Genomic DNA, 6,273 nt, shown 5'->3' with positions numbered 1-6,273 from the left:
ATTTTTATTTGAAATTTTACAACAAAGGAAGTTTTGTGGGAGGAGATTCTAGGGTTAGTTGCCTAGGATGGGGCTTCCTTAACCCAATCTTAGGTTTAATGTACTATTTGATAGAGATTTCTCTCAAATTTCAATTGGTTTGACAGTCACAGAACATAGGTAACAAATTGAGTACAATAAATAAAGGAAGAATTGGAGGTGGGGGGGGGGGGGGGCAGGGGTTAAGAAGATTAGATGAAATAAAAAAAGAGATGGAAGAAGGAATGAAAGAGTACCTAGAAGAACAAGAAAAATAACAGAACTGATGGAAAGGGAACAAAGCACACAACCAGCGGCCACACCAGGGTAACAGTTCAACTAAGTATTTAATGCAGGCCTAGCCCGCATCTTGAAGACTTCAGCCCAACTCCACCGTGTGGGCCGGCATCAATTCATTCAAGTTCATGAAGCCCAAATTATGTCAAGATCCAACATCAACTCTTGGTCCAAAATGAACCAAAGACCAAGGCCAGCAAAGTGACCTCTCAAAGGTGACCAATGAATAATCAAGAATTATGACTTTGCACATGCCTCCACTTCAAGTGATATTTTGTATTGTTTATATTGGGAATTTTCAAAACATAAAAGTTGTAGATATTTGAGTCTTCGTTCCAATGGCTTTGGAATGAGGTCAAACAGATCTAAAATGAAAGAGTTATACCTTTTACACTGAACATGTGCAATCCAGCTCGTGAATGACTTTCATCTTTCTCATGTTTCTTCATTTTTCCATAAAGCTCACCTTCTTCCATGAGCTTTCTTGAGAAGCAATAAGAATATTATAAGGTCTTCTCTATTGGGACACCCACTTCAACCTTGGGGCTTGCATCAAGGCACATTAGCACAATCCTTATGTCTTGGAATTTACATTTATTTAATTGTTTTCTAGAATTTTTATTTTCTTGAGAATTAAGCATGTAATCCCTGCCCCTGAAAATCAATGGCTGAGATGTAGTAGGAATTTTTAGGTTTTCCTTTTCTTTGCCTATAAAAGGCCTACTAATCTTATTTGTAATAGAGACTAGAATTTGATTAATGAAAATAGCTTTGAGCATTTGTTAGAACCATGGTGAGTTCTCCTTTTTGAACCTTGAAGAGTTCATCCCCTTGGAAAAGCCTAGAAGAGTTTTTACATCGATCTAGAAGAGTTGATGTTTTCCTTCTTGAAAACCTAGAAGAGTTTTCACTTCAACCTTGAAGAGTTGAAGCTTTTCCCTATCTCACACAATCTTGAAGAGTTGTGCAAATTCTCCCTTCTTATTACCGATTTTTGTAGCAATACTTGTTGGTCTTTCTTACACCTTGAGAGTGTTTAATTTACCTCTCCCGGTCTCACACTTCTGCCGTCTACATCAGTATTCCATTCATTCAAGTACAAGCTCACGATATGGTATAGAATAATACTTTCGTTCTGTAGAAAGGAGTCATAAAATGCAAGGTCACGATTTGGTTTATGTATAATAGAGAAAGAAGAACAACGGATGCCTCCTCACCTAGATTTGCAGAGGCCAACAATTTGAGCGTTTGTGAAACCCTACAGTTTTGAAAAGGGAAAATGCATGAGAAATTGTTGCGAGTTACAACGACTGTCGAGATTTGCAGCGGTCTTCCTCCTCTTTGTATAGATTGCAGAGAACAACAACTCTTCTCCCTTCTCACCTTCGTTCTCCAAAGAATGGAGAATGAAGCCTTCTCTTCGTCGTTTTGTTATGTTTTATTGCCAAAAGCCAAATATACCCTCACTCACTTAAAACGTCGTGGTGTTTCTTTGACATTTTGCTAGAAACGTTTCTCACATGCAGAAACACCAAATAATACCAAATTAGTGTTTCTCAAATGTGTGCTACAAGTGTGCCAAGTGCCTGTTTCGTTAAAAAAAAAAAAAAAATCAAATCGGACATACCATACAGTTTTCACCCTGTTTCTGTTAAAAAAAAAATGGAAAAACTCCAGAACCACTTTTTAAGAACATTGCCATACAGAACCTTAGTTTCCAAAGCAGAAGAGCAGAAAACACATCTTGTATCCAACTCAAAAAATCTTGATGGTTTAGACCGAATCAGTAGTCCTTCATGAAGGACCTTCCATAGGAAAATTTAGGGTAGAGCTTAAAGTTTCCATCCCATAGAGGAGCATATTGACATGTTTGGGATAGTTTTTTTTTTTTTTTTGAACGAAAAGAAATATATTGTGGAACATTTACAAAAAATTTGTAAACAAAAAAGGCCTTAAGTAGGCGAGTTTTTTGAGCCCAGTACGTAAGACAAGTAGCCAAAAAATTATCTTGGATGATATTAAATCCCATGTCTTGCGAATGATCTATAATGTCCAAAAAATATTTCAAAACTGGCCAAGGCCAAGTTGATTGAGTTGGAGATGGAAGAAGACCAGGCAACGTACAGTTGGAGCACCAAACTTCTTTCACCGTCAGACCCAATTTCTTTGAATGGGCAAGACCTGACACAATAGCATAAAGTTTGGATTCCATTCATGATGGGATTTGATATAATCTGCAGCGATCAAAATGAATTTTCCATCTAACAGAACGCAGAAAGCCCAACCAGAGAGTCTCTGTCTCTGGAGTTGGATCCTGTGCATATCAAAATAGGAAAATCCAAAATAGGTAAAGGAGAAATAGAAGTAACAGAGATCAAATCCTCAAAGTTATTAGTTACATCATGGGATGAAATTGGGGGGGGGGGATAAGTAGACATGCCTGGGATAGTTGGAAGCTCTTACTAGACATATACTAGACATAGTTGTAAGCTGCTGCTTTGTTAGAGACTTAAGAGACTTCATGGACAAATCTATGATTTGCCACATATAGAGGAAAAATGTGGTAAATTAGGTGGTGTTTCTATTCCCTATTATATATATTTTCGTTAACCTTAGAAAACAATGTATGGGGCAGAACCGACTTAGGGACAAACATCAACAACAAACTAAGCCTTATCCCATCTAAATGGGGTCGGCTACATGGATCTTGGAAAATCAAAGTAAGAGAAAAGCAAGAAATGAAGACATAAGAGATGGGAAGTGTGAAAAAGAGAAATGAAAGTAAGAGGAAAGAGACCCAGCCCAGGGAGTTAGGAAAATCTCAACAATATGGGATCGGTAATATGGATCTTTGCCCTCCAATAAACTCTATCCGAGGTCATACTTGGTACAAGACTCAGACTATGCATGTCATTCCCTGCAACCTCTCTTATGGTCATTTTATGCCTGTCCCTAGCTCTTTTAGCTCATTCAATCACGATCAGATCACTCCTCCGTACTGTGACATCCTCAGGCCTCCGTTGAACATGACCATACCACCTTAGACGACGTTCTCGAAGCTTGTCATTGATCAAGGCAACTCTCAAATTAACTCTAATACGATCATTTCTTACTTTCCTTTATAGTTTTGCCGCACGTCCATCTTAACATCCTCATCTCTACAACGCATAGCTTCTCTATATGACACTTCTTAACCGACTTAGGGACATAGAACCCTTGAATTTTTGGAATTCAAGGGTCCCTCCAAATGCCCAGTTTAGTGCTATTATCTATTCTCCAAACTCCAACTATTTTAGGCTCTCTTTGGTTGGTTTTTTATTTCAATTTTAGAGAGCAATTAAAATTTCTCAAGCTTTTAAATATGATTTTTGCACTCACATTAAGAGAAATTGAAATCTAGTTGAATAAAAATATTGAAATAGTTGGGGAGCTATTTCACAATTTTTATTCCAATCTCTCTCTCATTTTGGCTACATATGGATGAAACATCGCTTTTTTATTTTATTTTATATGAAAGACGAAAATTGCTTTTGGATTATACTTCATAGCCTTAAAAGCCATTATTATTAGTATTATTATTATTATCATCTTTTGCCATCTTATTATCATGGGAAATTCTGTTTGTTACCAAGATGGTTACAATTGGCTGTTGTAAACCTTTTTTTTATTTTTTATTTTACCATTGACATATGACTCATTTTCCTTTTAGATTAGGTTTTTTGGTTTTTGGTAAGTTCACCCTCTCCCTCTCCAGCTTCCTTCCTTCTCTGGCTATGAAAGAAATATATCCATTGGCTTTCCATGGCAACTATCCTTTTGAGTTGTGTCTCTCAATAAATATATCCAAGCTTCCTGAACTCCAGAAGCCCGCAAGACTTCTAAATAAAGGTATCACATTCACCAGCACTCAACGCTTGTTTGGAGGCTGGAGAGAGCCATCGTTCCCTCTATTAAGGATAAGGAAGAAGTTTCAATTTCAAATTCAAATTCAAAAGCTATCAACGGTTTGCATTTTGTTCGAGTCAAGGGGAATCCCATGCAAAACTCCAACAACTTATCTTCCTCCTATTTATTCTCTTGAGCACCTTGTATATAGGAGTTTTGATTTCACTAAAACTCCAGCTCTCTTTGTTATTTAAAATTCAAAATACAAAGTGTAAACGGCTCTCACATGTGATATAAATATATATAGCAACACCGTGGATGAATGAGAACGGTGAACTATTATCCAAAAGCTTCTCCTGGGTTTATCTCTTATCTCTCTCTTATCCTATCTTCTTATCTTTACATGGTATACAGAGCCTAAGACCAACGTCCCAAGCTATCATGACTTCTTTAGATTCCTCCACCACCACAGCCTCCTCCACTCCATCGATAATTTCTCCAACCAATATGGTTCAACTGCTGCCAATCAAGCTTGAACGATCCAACTATCTCCTCTGGAAGTCCGAATTTCTCCCACTTCTTCATGCCCATGATTTGTTTGGTTATGTCGATGGGAGCTTTCAATGCCCACCTCCAACATTGCCACCCCCTGATGCTGCCGAATCATCCACTTCCACCCCAACCGTGAACCCTGCCTATAGATCTTGGAGGTGCCAAGATCAGATCATACTTTCTTGGATCATCTCTTTATTGACTGAACATTTGATGGCTCACATTATTGGCCTCACCTCTTCTCATTCTGCCTGGAAGACCCTGAAACGCACGTATGCCTCTCATTCACAGGCTCTTATGATGCAACTCAAGTACCAGCTGCTGCAGATAAAGAAAGGCACCAACTCCTTGACTGATTATCTTCAAAGGGTCAAGGAATTGGTTGCTAATCTTGCTGCTGCCTCCCATCCAGTAACAGATGCAGATATTATCTTAAGATTCCTCAAAGGATTAGGCAATGAATATGAATCATTTGCCACATCAGTCACTACACGGATTGACCCTCTCAGTCTTGATGATTTCAGTGGCCTCCTTCTAAGCCAAGAAATTCTCAAGGAACAGAGATCCCCGATATTGGATCTACCAACTGTTGAGGCTAATGTTGCTGCCACCACTCCTACCCCTTCATTGCCTACCTCAAACAATAATTCTAATAGGGGAGGAGCAACTACTATAGATGTGGACGTAATAGAGGTAACCACCGAGCTTAGCATTGCCGTGGCGAAGTTGCTCGGGTCATGGGTAATAAACCATGACAGGGGAAAAGTAAGTTCTAGCCTCAAGACTTATTAATTATTCTTCCCTTGGTAACCTCGGGCGCGGTCCGGCTTGAACCGCCGAGCTATTTCATGAGAGAAGGGAATAATTTAAGTTCGGGTCCCACGTACCTTTAGGAAGTACATTGGGGACTTATACCCATCTCATAGGAACCCATCTAAGAATGGGCTTTTCCCTAATTAAAGTTGTGGGCATGCCCATTTAACCTATTGACCCAATGATGGGTTATTCCATCCACTTACCCACATAGAACTAATGGGTTGACCCATTAAGCCTCATGACCCATTTGACTAGAGGTACCCAAATACCCATTTATTATAAATGAGTCCATGAGGGAGAGAGAGAACATTACTTCTCCTTCATCATTCTCTTCTACCCTAAATCGTGGAGGAGAGAAAGAGGAGAGAAAGAGGAGAGAAAGAGAAAGAGGAAGGAGAGAGAGGCTTGGAGGAAGGTGGAGACCCCATCTCTTGGGCCATAAATCGTGGAGCTCTCTCATCTTGGGGGTAGGTAAGCTATTGAACCTTCTTCCTTCTTCTATTTTGGATTTTAAAAGGGGTTGGGTAATGGGAGAGATTGACCTAGATCTCTCTTGGAACCTAGGGAGTCGATGGAGCATTAAAGCCAAGCTATGGTGGAGTTATTTCACTCCATTATGAGCTCTAATGTAAGGGTTCTCATTGCCATTTGAGAGATTTAAGGTTGGACCCTAATGAGCTTAGGATGGAGTTTCCTAGAAGTCCT

Source organism: Telopea speciosissima, chromosome 5, assembly GCF_018873765.1.
Source record: "Telopea speciosissima isolate NSW1024214 ecotype Mountain lineage chromosome 5, Tspe_v1, whole genome shotgun sequence".
Lineage (NCBI taxonomy): Eukaryota > Viridiplantae > Streptophyta > Magnoliopsida > Proteales > Proteaceae > Telopea > Telopea speciosissima.
Note: the sequence above shows the minus strand (reverse complement) of the source record.